We start from the raw sequence: 16,080 nt of genomic DNA, 5'->3' as shown, positions 1-16,080 counted from the left end.
TAAACACTGCAGTGTATAGTGTGTTTAATAAATATGGTTGCGTTTTCTATAGAAGAAAGAACCTATATTAATAATATCATACTAAAAAATTATATTCAAGAAACGATAAATTCAATTTCAGAGAATATGCATCAAAATGTTTTTAATAATATGCGTCAAGAACTGAAGTCTGCATTGCAATAAACGGCAACCATTTTCAGCAACTTGTTTAAAAATTCACATTAGCTTATTTTCAACTGAGGAGGCTAGAAGCAAAGGAATGCTAGTGACATTTGTAATAACATGAGTTAAGTGCATCCAGTGTAAGCTAAAGTATCTAAAATTTTACTGGCAAAGGGATATTTTAATCGCATCACACATTAAAATTTAAATAAAAATTTCACCGATTTTACGAAAGCTTAAATATTTAAACCCCATTTTCTCAAAAGTAACTTAAGTGCACTTACAGCCCTTTACTTATGTCCCCCTCAATTTAAATGCACTCTCTATATTGTATGATAACATCAACAATTAATATGCTAAATAAAGTAGACATTACATGACGAACATAGCCGCCTGAAAAGTTGAGTTTTTGAAAAAAAAAATGTTACTACTCTACTGTATTTTGATAAATTCCGTAAAAGTGATGATCAAACTGAAAATCGTAATATCGTATTTCCCTAAAACATAAATGGATACACTACTTTTCTCTCCTCCTATACCTAGTAAAATGATTTGTTTACATATTGCACTAGTAACACCAAACTCCTGAAATGGAAGGGGGCAACAGTGTTTCCGAGTATAGCCAGGTTAATGTTAAAAATGTTGGTAAAAATAAAGTGATGTCCCTGTACAAATGAAAAAGCGCAATAATATCGTCGTTTTTCCCTCCACTCAAAATGTTACACATAACTGTATAACCGGTATTTTTTGCAGAATTTATTATTTTTTTTTTTCGGCTTTTCACCTATAAAATGTGGATTATCAAGTTTCTTGAACGGAGTATTTGCAGAAATCATCATATTACATAAATCCACATTAAATTCAGATCGTGTATATTTTTCATTATTTGATATCGAAGACCTTTGTACGTTTTCGGTATGTTTCTTGCTGTTATAATGCCGTTCTATGTAATATTTCCTACGTATTTTAATTTCATATTTGCGCACGGCACAGAAAGTATTTTCTTCTTGCGGAATCAAAATCTCTCTTCCATATTTATTTCTTAGACTGTTTAATTACAAATCCTTCGACTGAGTTATTTTAAATCACTTTTACAGAAAATTACCATCTGCACAAAGGCAATAAACAATATTGTAAACACCTGGCTTTCTTTCCCATACGACTAGAAGTTGACAATGAAGGTCATTTGTTGGTTCCTACTTGTACAGGGACATCATTTTATTTTTACTTCAATTTTTATTGTACCTGAGTTTCTGAATGTGCTTCACTCCCACCCCTTCTACTACTAAACTTACAACCCTTCTTCACACAGAACCAAGCGTATACAGTCAAAGTCGCCTTACGGTCATGGTAAGCACAGACGGTACTGAGTTAGTGAATATAGTACGTTTCAGAAATATGTCCGCGTTTTCTAGTGACGAAAGAGCTTTCAATATTGAGTCATATTTTCGCACAGGTACTGTCGTCCGTTTGCCTACGTCGCATCTCGGATTCCCTCACTTGCTTCAGCTCGCCCCTCTGTGGCTTGGCTGTCTTAGCTCTTTTCTGAAAACATTAATTTCTGTTAGGAATTGGAGTCTAGGTAATATTATACAACTGTTTAAAATAACTTAAATAAAAGGGCCTCGTTAAGTAATTAACTGTCACGTGATTTCCCTCCTTTCTACGACCCTACGACAAAACCTTTTGGACAGACAGTAGATAGCATGTCTGAGTAATTTTATCTTTTCGGATCAGGCAGAAGTGAAGATTGAATTTACAGTACGTAAGGTACTCTTTTATAGAGTAGGTACAGAATTATTTCAACATGAGTTACTAGTATGAAGGACAAAACTGGCAATTGGAATTAGATGCAATAGTCTATAGTGCAATAATATGCACAAAAGAACTGAAGCCTGTATCGAAATGAACGGCCACTATTTTCAAATATGTGTTTAAATACCCCTATTATGATTATTTTTCAATTTAACCCCGTTCTCTATATTGTACGCTAATGTGCTGTAGACAGTATAATATATACTGCATAATGAATACGTTCGCATGGATAACTCAGTTCGTGAGTAAAAACACTTATTGTTAATGCAGTACTGCATTTTGATTAAACAAAAACCTAATGAAAGTTATCGAACTCAGAATTGCGATATTTCCTAGTTTATGTAAATGGATGAAGTACTTTTCTTCCCTCCTATACCTAGTAAAGAGATTTGTTTGTGTTTTACGCCAGTATCATCGAAGTCCAGCCTTGGAAGGGACTAGCGAACGGTGTTTCCGGTTCTCTAAAGGTATAGCCAGGTTAATATTAAAAATGTTAGTAAAAATAAAATGATGTCCCTGTACTACCGCCCTCTCGTAGTGTATTTATGTTATTGCGCTTGTACCTGTGACGTCATTCATACTTCAGATCAACTAACCTGTATCGCGTCGTAACGCACACTTTTCCGCCCTCTATTAATTACTAAGTTCCATGAAGTTATGCAGCTCGATTGCCTATATTTCTCCACTCTATATGATGACCAGAGTTATACGAAATGTTGCAATCGGAAAGAAGTGGCATATTGAGACTAGTATTTTAGTCTGGCGTCATTGTAGTTCTTCGCGTCTACTTTTCATTTCTACAGAGGAGTAGAACCGAAGTTACTGGAGAGAGTAGCTTTCAAGTGTTTACAATATATCCGTGGACACTAGTAAGTCAACAGCCTCTTGCATCGCTGTATTAAAGTTTTGCAGTTCCGCAAACCACTTCCCTCGTAGTCGGCAATGTTATGGGCCAGCTCGACCAAAATCCCTCCCACTCCTCCTAGCCAGGCAAACACTAAGGATCACTTAGTGGCAATACCGAGTCTACCAACTCCACACACATTTTCGAAACATAGACTGTGAATATTACAATGTACTTATACTAGTGAGTTTTTCATGCAGTAGAATTTTTATTAACCGACCTCAGAATTTCCTAGAAAATTATGTTGTGGAATTTATTTTGTGCGAGATCGTGCGTATTTGCTTGTTTTCCGCACAGAACCAATACGCGGTAAGTGTGAAATACCACATTCAGTATTCCCAACGTAACACACATAACAATTTCCCTCTTCTTACCGCTTAAGCGCGACATTCATTTTACTGCTTTAGGCTTTTAACATATGATTTTTAGAGACGTTTAACATAGTAATAATTATAAATTGGAAACTTACCACTGCAATTTCACCTAAATTGCAATGTTAATTATTATTTTTAAATATTTGCAAAAATTAAGTAAAGTCTACTACTCCACGAAACTTATTGAATTCCTGATACAAGTAACATTAAGGAAGCCGTCAAAAAATCAACAAGATTCCAGATGCCGATGTTATTACTGCAATATGTTATATAAATAATATTGTTAAAATATTAAAATGAAAAATAAATCATTACATAACCTTACCGCTTGTTTTAAGTTTCGCATTTATAGACTGGGGGAAAAATAGGCAGACGTATATCACGGCCTGCTGGAGTATAGTAAACACAGAAAACATTTTATAGTAACAATGTTGAAGAAAGATATTTTGGTTTTCCGAAGTTGCCGTCATTAAACAGAAACCAAGATGGAGATTTCATTGCAACTAATTAGAAATTCTTTTTTCAGGTCTGTAATAAACGATCTTCGCACAAAATAATGTACGATACACGAGCGGTATGTTTGTTTTCATGTTCTCGGAAATTAAAAAAGCTCAACTACGTTTCGCCTTTTCAATCTTTTCCTCGAACAGGAAAACTTCAACATACCGCTCTTGTAACGCATATTACTATTACATAGCTCGTGTTCTTTCATCTCTTTTTTATCACATTTTTTAGTTTCTTCTTACACTCTGAATACGTAATAGCTACATGTTTAAGGAGAAAGGAGAATACTTTCAAGGGAATATTTCAATAGGCCTATATATATTATCACATCAACGCAGGCGGTTCGGGTTCAGTTCCCGGTCAAGTCTGGTATTTTTCATTGATATATCCATAATGAAACTTATGGCGGACAAGATCAACATCAACAAGTTCACAAGCGTAACTGACATGAGAACTTCCGCTTTTCAGAGAGAATAGACTTTATAATCAGGTTGGACACAGAAACAAATACAAATTACCACATTTCTGTTCCAAAACACAGTCTAGTATATACAGTCACGAAGCTTAATACTTACTAGATATGCAAACATAGACAGTTGAAATATGCATCCATAGATAGTTGCTCACCACCAGGATCGCTACTATCGCATCATCAGAGACTCTTTCCCTAGCAGACCATAAAATGTATTGTACTTTCGATATCGTGTTCTTTTGAAAAAATTAACACCTACCAGTATTTTAATATGAAATACATTTTCACAAAATATGTATTATATTCCATAAACTCACCTTCCTGGATCTTTCGGAAGAAGGATAACTCTAACCTATTATTCTTACAATTTATAGTAATACAAACGTCTCCTTGCTTCATATTATTATTCAAATGATTGTATTTTAGCCATTTACAGTTATTACAACCGATAACGAACATTTCACAGTTTACATAGTTTTCACAAAAATAAGAAATACGGCACAGTCAATGCTTTTTCGATGTAGACCAGGCCGTAATGTTTGTTCGGGTTTTCTATTTCAGTGTATGGAGCTCAGTGAAATATTATATTATAACTTTATTGCGTATCATTGCTAAGCTTTATTTAGTGTAATGTGTCCAGAAGTTCCGTTTACTTCTTGTTGCATAATATGTTGCAGAAATAATTACAAACTGTGTTATTTTAATGTACATTTAAGTACATTTTTTTATTATTTTATTTTATTTATTTATTTAAATTCAAATGTACAGAATAAAGAAATATAATTACAAAAACAAACAAAGAGAAATACAAATAAAATAATACAAGCAATATAAAAAGAAGATACAGTAGTATTAACAAAATTTGAGACCGAATGAGCAGCGCTCGTGCTCGGTCGCAGTTCAGATATAATATTAAAATAAAAAATAATAATAATATAAATAAATAAGTAAAATAAATAGGAACTAAAATATAATTACAGCCGCTGTTATTTTAATGAGAAGAGAATTTTACATGTTAACATAATCTATTCGCGTCAACATTTCAAGTTTAGAATGGAAGCTATTTTGAGGTTCAATAAAACGAATTTATATTGTGATTTCAATTTAGCACATCTATCTTCCTTAATTTAAAAAAAAACATTTACCATACCACTCCTATGAAATTAGTGTTCGTACAATTGTGTTACTTCGTCTCCTAAATAGTAGATAAATACAATAATTCAGTACTCAATTGTAGTATTAAAATACAGACAAATTGAATGTCCGGGGTATCATACATGACATTATCCTTAATTATAGTGTATGATTGCGAATTTAGGAATATAAGTTAAATATAGTAAACATAACCTATAATTTTCATATGAATTGCAAGGCATTGGAGACCACTAAATTTAGACAGAAAGGGGCAACTGGTACAGTAAACATAACCTATAATTTCAACATATAAATATCCGTGCGGTGCAATTGAAAATTATTGAATCGTGCATAAATGAATGTACAAGAATTTTGCAATATTTAATCGAAATAAAGGCAGGTATTACACATACGAACAACGTAATTTTCACACCATAAATAATATTTCATCTTAACTCGCAAGTAAATTATGTCTCATAATCATTGTTTTAAATTTTATTAATGGAATTAAACTACATTTTAGAGAAACATAAGTTACTGTTTATGCATTCCAACTAATGTATATGGTTGAAACGCCGTCCTTCGTGATCGGGTTAAGCGAGTTACATGGTCTGCCTTACAGCCTGTATTAGATCACGATTGCTGTGGCACAGTCTATTGTTCCTAGTACTCACAGCGCTCCAAGCGGCTAGCAACTATCACGAGATTTGCAAAGAATCATCCAAAGCTTCGTGACTGTATATAGTAGACTGTGTTCCAAAGTAAGAAAGAAATTATGTTTACTTTGGTTTGACAGATTAGTGGGCGTGGTCATGGTTACACATGGATTCAAATATTGCATTTTAAAGTGCTTTACAGTAACAAAACATATAAGTTATATATATCGAATTGTTCAGAAAGAAACGGTCTTTCACATAAGGAAATAAAAAAATTCATTTTTGACCCTCATAATGACCAACTTACCTTAAGTAGTTGTATAAAGAAAGATACAGAAAATATATTTATTTATTTTTATCCATGTGTATCAAGCATCCCCAGTCTCCCCTACCTGTTGAGACTGACTTTCGAAAGTTTAGCTGAAGTGGTGTACGATCAGTACAGAAATGAAAGTCAGTCTGTGAGAAGTGGGAACTGGTAAATGACATAAACATATGAGAGCAACAATCTAATTCATAATATGAGTGGAATTAATGTACAATCAGTTACGGAAGAATCCCAAATTGAAGGGAAAGAAGGTTGTTATTGATTGCATGTAACAGTTGCGTTATCATTTCCTGAAAGATTTGTGTTGATCTCAGAATATAATATTGCTTACGTCTATCATGTGCCACAATTATTTTTCATACCCTATTGTTTCAAAGAATTTATCAGATTTTGATCTCAGAATATAATATTGCTTAGGTCTACCACAATTATTTTTCATACTATATTGTTACTAGAATGTATCCGATTTTGATCCCATAATATAATATTGCTTATGTCTACCATGTGCCACAATTGTTTTTCATACCATATTGTTAGAAAGAATTTATCACATTTTGATCTCGGAATATAATATTGCTTATGTCTACCATGTGCCACAATTATTATTCATACCATATTGTTACAAAGAATTTATCAGATTTTGATCTTACAAGGAGAGGACACGCTCTGTATATCACCGAATTAAATACGATTTTGTGACATGAAAGTGTAAGACTTACTGTTTAAAGTCATACCTGGTATGGGTGGCCAATTACTCCTCGTTTTGGAAATATTGGCTATTGTTTGTGACATACTTCCGTTAGGTGTCTAATAGGAAAACATTAGACTGTGTAACGGCGTAGCTCATATGATTGGATGCTGAGTAGTCATCCAGGCAACTTGATTTCGAATCCTAATGCTTTCTCAATTTTTAAAGCTTGATATTATTATTATTATTATTATTATTATTATTATTATTTATTTCTTTATTTATTTATTTATTTTTATTTTATTTTTATTTTTATTTTTTATTCACTTTGCGTTGTCAGCTCCTATATTCAAAGCCATGTTGAAATATGCGTGGTATGCATCAAAATTAATAAACGAATGAGAAGTGTTTGTGAATGTGAAGGATATCTGTTTCGCAGAAGAAGTGCGGAAAAATGTGTGTGACTGTGGACAACCTTCTTTCATTTGCTGTGCCTGGTGCAGGAAATATGTACGTTTTGTGTGTTTTTATGACATTTATCATAATGAATCGGGTACAAAATAAAGTGGAATAGCTTCCACAGAAACAGAACAGACACCAGTGACACATGTTACCTGCCTAAATGAGCAATATTTCATTGTTTATCCTTTACAATACAATGTTAGCTAATTATAATTTGTTTTAAACTTGATGAAGCGTTCAAAACATTGAGAAATATGACATATGTAAATAGATTACTGTGATCACAATATTAATCATTATTAAAAGAAAAAAAAATAGAACCAGTTAAGATTCGAACTTAGGTTGCCTGGATAAAAACTCAGCATCCAACAATATAGGCTACGCTGTTACATAGTATAATGCTTCCCTATTAAGCACCTAACGGAAGTATGTCACAAACAACAGCCAATATTTCCAAAACGAGGGTTCATTGGCCATCCATATCAGGTATGACTTTAAACAGTACTTCTTATACTTTCATCTCACACAATCTTATTCCATTCGGTGACATACAGAGCGTGTCCTCTCCTTGTCAGAATATAATATTGCATATGTCTACCATGTGCCACAATTATTTTTCATAGCATATTGTTACCAGAATTTATCCGATTTTGATCTCATAACATAATATTGCTTATGTCCACCATGTGCCACAATGATTTTTCGTACCATATTGTTACTAGAATTTATCCGATTTTGATCTCATAATATAATATTGCTTATGTCTACCATGTGCCACAATTAATTTTCATACCGTATTGATACCAGAATTTATCCGATTTTGATCTCATAATATAATATTGCTTATGTCTACCATGTGCCACAATTAATTTTCATACCGTATTGATACCAGAATTTATCCGATTTTGATCTCATAATATAATATTGCTTATGTCTACCATGTGCCACAATTATTTTTCATACCATATTGTTATTAGAATTTATCCAATTTTGATCTCATAATATAATATTGCTTATGTCTACCATGTGCCACAATTATTTTTCATACCATATTGTTACTAGAATTTATCCGATTTTGATCTCATAATATAATATTGCTTATGTCTACCATGTGCCACAATTATTTTTCATACCATATTGTTACCAGAATTTATCCGATTTTGATCTCATAATATAATATTGCTTATGTCTACCATGTGCCACAATTATTTTTCATACCATATTGTTACCAGAATTTATCCGATTTTGATCTCATAATATTATATTGCTTATGTCTACCATGTGCCACAATTATTTCTCATACCATATTGTTACCAGAATTTATCCGATTTTGATCTCATAACATAATATTGCTTATGTCTACCATGTGCCACAATTATTTTTCATACCATATTGTTACTAGAATGTATCCGAGTTTGATCTCATAATATAATATTGCTTATGTCTACCATGTGCCACAATTATTTTTCATACCATATTGTTACCAGAATTTATCCGATTTTGATCTCATAATATAATATTGCTTATGTCTACCATGTGCCACAATTATTTTTCATACCATATTGTTACCAGAATTTATCCGATTTTGATCTCATAACATAATATAGCTTATGTCTACCATGTGCCACAATTATTTTTCATACCATATCAGATTTTGATGTCATAATGTAATATTGCTTATGTTTACCATATGCCACAATTATTTTTCATACTACAGTATATTGTTACAAAGAACTTATCAGATTTTGAGATTTATTTTAGTAAGGTTCTAGATATTTGTATTGGTAATTATTCGTGTTTGCATATACAGATTGGATATTCTATAACTCTCCAAATTGAGGGGCGTAACAGAATACATTATAGGCATTTACCAAACAAAAACCTAAACAAACCAAACCTAAACTAACCTGTCATTGATTCTAGATTTTACGAAAACTCGCCTTTCTTTTGCCTACCTACATTTTCTTAAACTAGTTTTTACTAGTTGAAAAATTTTTCATGGCTTTCGGGTTTTAACGGTAACATTATGCATCTTTCTTATAAGTTAGTACTAATTGGACGGAATTACGCAATAAGAGACCAAGCGCCAAAAACCTGTTTCAAGATATATTGGCCATTGAAATGAATCTGTATCTTTATAAAATATTTTCAGTGACAGATACAAAATAAATATTAATATATGGAAAGTGAAAGAACTTCATTTTGGTGCTAGGGGAACTTCGTTCAAGTTAACCAAAACCATTCTTCTTTCTCTTAAATTCTCTAATGAGGACAATAACAAAATTTGTCTAATGGAATTGAGAGATTCATTATCCATTTTACACAATCACTTGTATAACACTAAGTAATATTATTTACTTCATTTCATTACTCATCATTGTACTTTCATCTGATGTTTCTCCGAAATCAAATTGTACTTCATTTTTTAATTTATCATTCTTCTGTATTCTCTCCTCAATCATATTGTATTTTATGCTCGACCATGCCGAAATGTAGTAATTATACATCTGGTAGCAGTCCTTTAATGCATGTCATTAAAGTACACCTACTCATTAAAGTACAGGTGTTTTCAGCCAATGACAACTCAGCTTACAGGTGTTCACCCAATGACAAGTCAGCATTGTACCGTTATAAAACCGCAAGTATCGATTTTCTCGGATATGCAATCGAAAGAGAATTAGCGAAAAGTCACGGAGGCTGGAAATCCAATACTGTCGCAGAAGTTTATGTTCTGTTACTATAATAATAATTAGCGTTAATTGTAAATAATATTCAAATAAATTCAATTTGTCATCTCGTTTTTCAATGGCGAATTCAATAATCAAGGTTATACCAAGTTTAACGGGATTACATCAAGGTCAATGACATTATTGTTCCTCGGAAAAAATCAATACTTTCGCGTCTGCGCACATCTCACAATTCACGACCTAGAACAAGGTCACTTCCGATCTTGTCAGATAGAAATAAAATGTATACATCTGAATACTGTAATTTCAAGTTAGAAATATGGTCGAGCATATAAAGTCGTATGAAACTCGCCTATAATGGTAAATAAGAAGCTCGTATGAAAATTATGAAACTCGCTTGCTCTCGTTTCATAAACATCCATACTCGCTTCTTAATTACTATCATTATAGGCTCGTTGCATAATGTACTATTATTTTTAAGTTAACCTCTGCTTTGTATTCTGGATTCTAGTGGTCAGTAGGGCTGGGGACGGAGCGGTTCGGTTCGGAGCAGTTACTGTGACGTCATTACTCGCTTGAACCGAGTACAGTACCGAGTACAAATTAGTGGCGGCTGATTTAAAATGTAGATAGATTGAGTCGATTTTAGAACGTACTTTGAAAGTGGAACCAAGCGTTTTTAAACGCGTTGAAGTAAAGCGCTTTCGCTTTGCCAATTGACGAGAAAAAAGTGCTCCTCTTCATTAAATAATGGCGGTTGCAAATTTAATTTGCGTGATTACAATCATTTGCGGAGTTATTTTGTATGAAAGGCCTATTTAACTTTCAGTGTTGTTATATATGACAGACGAAATAAAACTGATAAAATAATTTGTAATACTAATAGCTAATAAATTAGCATGTGATGTAAACGTTAAACGCTGCAGCTAAGTAAAAAAAAAAAGCTAGAAACAGGCTCCATGAAGCGCTGCCTAAAACACTTAAAAATAACACACAGAATTGTTTACTATTACGGAAAGTGGATAAAATACTCAATAAACTGTGGAATCTTAAACTGAATAACATAATGTTTATTTATTTTATAACATTACTAGCCTTCAATACAACCATGTTCTGTTTCGTGAAGAGTAATATTATTGATTAATTAAAGTAATCAGATAACATAATTCGTAGAAATAAATACAAATAAAATTATGACTGATGAGGTCATCTAATTATGCCAGGCGAAGAATAAAATGCATGCAGTTCTTCGTTATGTAACTTTCTCCATTCTCCTGTAACTTCATTCCTCTTAGCCCCAAATATTTTCCTAAGTATCTTATTCTCAAACACCTTTCACCTCTGTTCCTCTCTCAAAGTCAGAGTCCAAGTTTCACAACCATATAGAAGAACCGGTAATATAATTGTTTTATAAATTCTCACTTTCAGCTTTTCTGAGAGCAGATTGGATGATAAAAGCTTTTCAACCGATTAATAAAATGCATTTCCCATACTTATTCTGCGTTTAATTTCCTCCCGAGTGTCATTCATATTTGCTACCGTTGCTCCAAGATATTTGCATTTTTCCGGATCTTCAAAGGATAAATTTCCAACTTTTACATTTCCATTTTGTACATTATTCTAGTCCCGAGACATAATCATATACTTTGTCTTTTCGGGATTTACTTTCAAACCGATCTCTTTACTTGCTTGAAGTAAAATTTTTTGTGGATTTTCTTCTAATATAGTCACGTCATCCGCATAAACAAGGAGCTGATGTAACCCGTTCAATTCCATAATTTCTTGGAATTTTAATAATATTAATAATAATAATAATAATAATAATAATTTATATTTGGCTCTTTAACAAAGCTGTATTAATTGCTGGATTATCTAGGTAGTGTTGATAGCGGGAAAGTAAATGGCGAGAAGAGGCCGAGCATTCGCCATAGACTACCTGACATTCTCATTACGGTTGGTAAAAAAACTCGGAAAAAAAACTCAACTAGGCAATCAACCCAAGAGGAAATGGAAGACACGTCCGAGCTCAGCTCTGTAACAGAAGGCAAAGGCTTCTGCCAACTGAACTACGCCGATGGCTAATAATAATATTAATAATAAATAATAATAATAATAATAACAGTTTATGAAAATATTCAGTAATTGTATATTCTATGTATAGGCCTACATATGTAACTGGGTTATTTATTTATATAAATATTATTGATTTACTTACTTATTAACTTACTTAGTTATTTACTTATTTATTTATTATTTATTTATTTGTTATTTATTTATTTACTTATTAGTTATTTATTAGTTATTTATTTATTTATTTTTCATGAATTCATTTATTCATTTATTTATTCATTGATTCATTTATTCATTTATTCATTTATTCACTTATCCACTTATCCATTCATTCATTCATTTATTCATTCATTCATTCATTCATTCACTCATTCATTTATTCATTTATTCACTTACTTACTCAATTATTTATTTATTTATCTATTTATGTATTTATTTATTTATTTATTTATTTATTTATTTATTTATTTATTTATTTATTTATTGTCATATAAATATGAAATTTATTTCGGTTGCCAGTGAAATGACTTTTGTGAACTTGCAACCTCATATCCAGGACTGAAAATGAGAAATAAATAATATTATCATTTCCATCTCCAGTCCCAACTTTATGGCGTAACTTCTGTTCATAACTTCCCCCCATCGCAATTTCACCTCTGCTCCAGATGTATGCGAAGTCCAATATATTCTAATTTGTTTTTTTTTTTTTTTGCTGTGTTTTGTACAGGTGCTGTTTTCCTTTCGGCTCTGGCGGATTACTAAAACGTAGACTTGGAAAAGAAACGAGGAAGACGAGACATTCCTCTTTCATCATGAGCAGGGGGTGATGTTGGAGAAATAGGCTACAAGAGATGAAGAGCAAGATGAGGCAAGTGAAGCAAGAATTACTGGAATGGAGGGAGAGACGCTGCTTACAGTAGAGTAACGTTCTTATCTCATTGTTCCAAGAAAAGATCTCATTTCCAAGAAAACACAAACCGCACACAAAAACTCTCTCTCTCTCGTGTCCAGAGTAGAGCTGAAGACAGAGTGTAACCAAACAAACCTCACTCCTCTGATTGCAGGCGGAAATACAATCTTGTCAACATAACCGCTCGTCTTTGGGGACAGTGTTTAAACCCCAACAAAGACATTTTGAGTTTTAGTACACCTAGATTTTGTTTCGAGTGCTACATGGATCCCTGCTGTTAAGGAACCGTAATATTTATGTAATATAAATCCGTATTCCATTCCAAAGATTGAGACAAGTTGAAAAAAGAAACGTGCTTCAAAGCAACGATATGAAATGAAAGAGCAGGCCCCTTATTTGTTATGTGAACAGTAGTAATCGATGACACTACGGACGTCAGTTCATATTTGCTATTCGCTGTTCGTGTCTAACAATTCTCGAAAAGGAACATTATTATTCTTTAAAAGGAATGGTTTTGTTCTTTTTACTGTAGGCCTATTTACTGGCTGAACTGCAAATATTGCCTTTAAATTTATTGGACGATTTTCTTAGTAAAAAACAACAAAAAAGTCAAATATTATTTTTCTGTATTTTGGATAGTTTTCCAGGAAAACGTGCAATTTTACCATTTTGCAATGCTATAATTAGAACCCGGATGTTAGACAAAATGCCTTTTTTAACTGAGTGTATGTATGAAAGACCTTTTAGAGATAAGCACGTTTCCACACAATTGGGAACGATAGGCCCAATTTTTGTTTTGCCTTTTTTTCCCATTTTAGCTCCCGTTGCCTATTTTAAGGTTAAATGCCCTTTTTTTTTAACATTTTTACATAGTTAGTGTACATTTATTCCTAACGCATTTAAAGTAAACCGCATATCAATTATATTAAAAAAAAAAAAAAAGAACGGTTGTACAAATTTAAAATATATATTCACCTCATACAACTATTTGCTGAGAATCTTATTCTTCAGCAATATATATGAGCGTATTCCGAATCTCACCGGTGAGCAATCCGATGGCATCACGGTGTTCCGAATTCCTCCGTTGACGTCATTGATGCTCCACCGGTGTCGCACCGGTGCCATCAGCTTGCAGAGGTGGTGGCAGTCTCCATCAGCCGCCATCAGTGAATCTGATTGGCTCTTGTATAGGGCGGGAATTAGCAGACGAATGACATCGTGCACTGTTGTGTCATGGCGGTGTGTTCTGCTGTATTGTTTGTAATGAGCACAACGTGAAAGCAATATGAACGAACATGTCAACGGACCAGTTATTACTACCGGTTCAAGAAATAATTTGTTTATGCTCTCTTTTCTTTGAACGAGATGGCAGTACGGAAATTTCGCAAAATTTTGCTAGCGTAGCACAGATAACCACTTACACAGTCGCCATGACAGCCATCGATCCTTCCAGCAGTTTTGTTCCTATTTGGCTGCAGCGTGACGTCATTGTTGTCGACCGGTCCGGTGAGTTTCGGAATACGCTGTGTTTTTCCAAGAAGTCGTAAACTTTTCTCCCCTACCGATTCCATTTTTTATGTCACTTAACAGAGATATTTGAACAGTATAATCCTCAGTGCTTAGGTCACTTCGGGGTTTACCAGAAAAAAAAGGGGATGAGGGAAGTATTAGAAACAAGTCTCCAGCTCCCGTTACTGTTGTCGCTTGCACGCATAAGTCTTTCGTACTTTGAAGTCTCTAATTCTTTCTCCCACCCCTCCTTTTGAAACAATACACTGTCGGTTTTTCCCGATCTTTGAAAGAAAGTAGAGACAGTCCTTCTGAAATAAGTTATTTTAAGTTTGCTCCAGTCACTTCAGTAGGAATAGAAAGATCTTTATCCACCATGAAAAACGTTCTCTCTGACAGACGGCTCATTATGACAGTTGACAACTTAAAAAATCATCTTGTTGTGACATGTAACCAAGGAAAGTGAGTACCGTCTGGGATAGTTTGTTAATAATTTCTCTATTTCTTGTTTGTTTCCATGAATAATAAATGCCTATTTCACTGTCTATTTTTACTTTTTGTAGTGTCTATATCCTGCCTATTTCAACCAAAATAAATGCCTAAACATCCGGGCTCTAGTTATAATCATAGATAGGAAGTTCGTATCAAAGCAGCAGATTTCAGTCGAGTACAGCGAGAAATAGACTATAGATGTAGGCTTGCCAACTTTGGAAAGTAAAAATAAGGGACACAAACGTTACTGACAATTTTATTGCAATAATTTCCACTTATCAACCCACATATTCAACAGTAGTACTCTTATAACAGTGTATGTATATTTTAACAGAATCATCCCACTTCATATAGGCCTACTATAAAAAAAATTAATAAAACTCGCCAAAAGACTACAAAACAAGTTGAAAAACAGTATAAATTCTTTAATGTTAAATTGTTGGAAACTAGGAACCCATCTTTTTTATGTAATTACCAGGCACGCATTTTCGTTCCCAAACAAGTTAGGCAAGTTATCGTTTAGTATATACTGGAGTTTTAGGCTTCAAAGTCTGACCCTAAATGCTTACGTCAGGACGCTACGAACCTAGTTCGGTACGTAATAATAATGAAGTATGGCAACTGTAAGTGGGATTGCTACTACATTGAAATGGTCTGTCCAGCTACTTTTTAACCGTATAAATGCACTAACACTGCGAAACTATCATTGTATAAAATATTAAAGCTACATTTATACATATAAAAATATAATTAAAACGATACTAATACAGAACTAGTATAATAATATATATTATAGAACATAATAGTAAATATGATACACATTAACTGTAAATACTCAATAGGCTATATAATATATACAATTAATTCATTCAAGGAAATTAACTCCGTTAAGGTTAACAAAACATATATTCTG

The 16,080-nt window shown here is 33.0% G+C and overlaps 1 protein-coding gene across 9 annotated transcripts in view; it reads left to right on the top strand.

Annotated features, from left to right (window-relative positions):
- sand (sandman) overlaps nt 1–13,649 on the top strand; it is a 1,680,707-nt gene extending 1,667,058 nt beyond the window's left edge. For all 9 annotated transcript variants that reach the window (XM_069842971.1, XM_069842966.1, XM_069842970.1 and 6 more), the window contains one exon: nt 12,984–13,649. The gene's annotated coding sequence lies outside the window, so the exon portion shown is untranslated. The remainder of the gene's footprint in view (nt 1–12,983) is intronic.
- The last annotated feature ends 2,431 nt before the right edge of the window (nt 13,650–16,080 follow it).

Source organism: Periplaneta americana, chromosome 13 (assembly GCF_040183065.1).
Source record: "Periplaneta americana isolate PAMFEO1 chromosome 13, P.americana_PAMFEO1_priV1, whole genome shotgun sequence".
NCBI lineage: Eukaryota > Metazoa > Arthropoda > Insecta > Blattodea > Blattidae > Periplaneta > Periplaneta americana.
The sequence above is the reverse complement of the archived record's forward strand: the minus strand, read 5'-3'. Positions and strand labels throughout refer to the sequence as shown.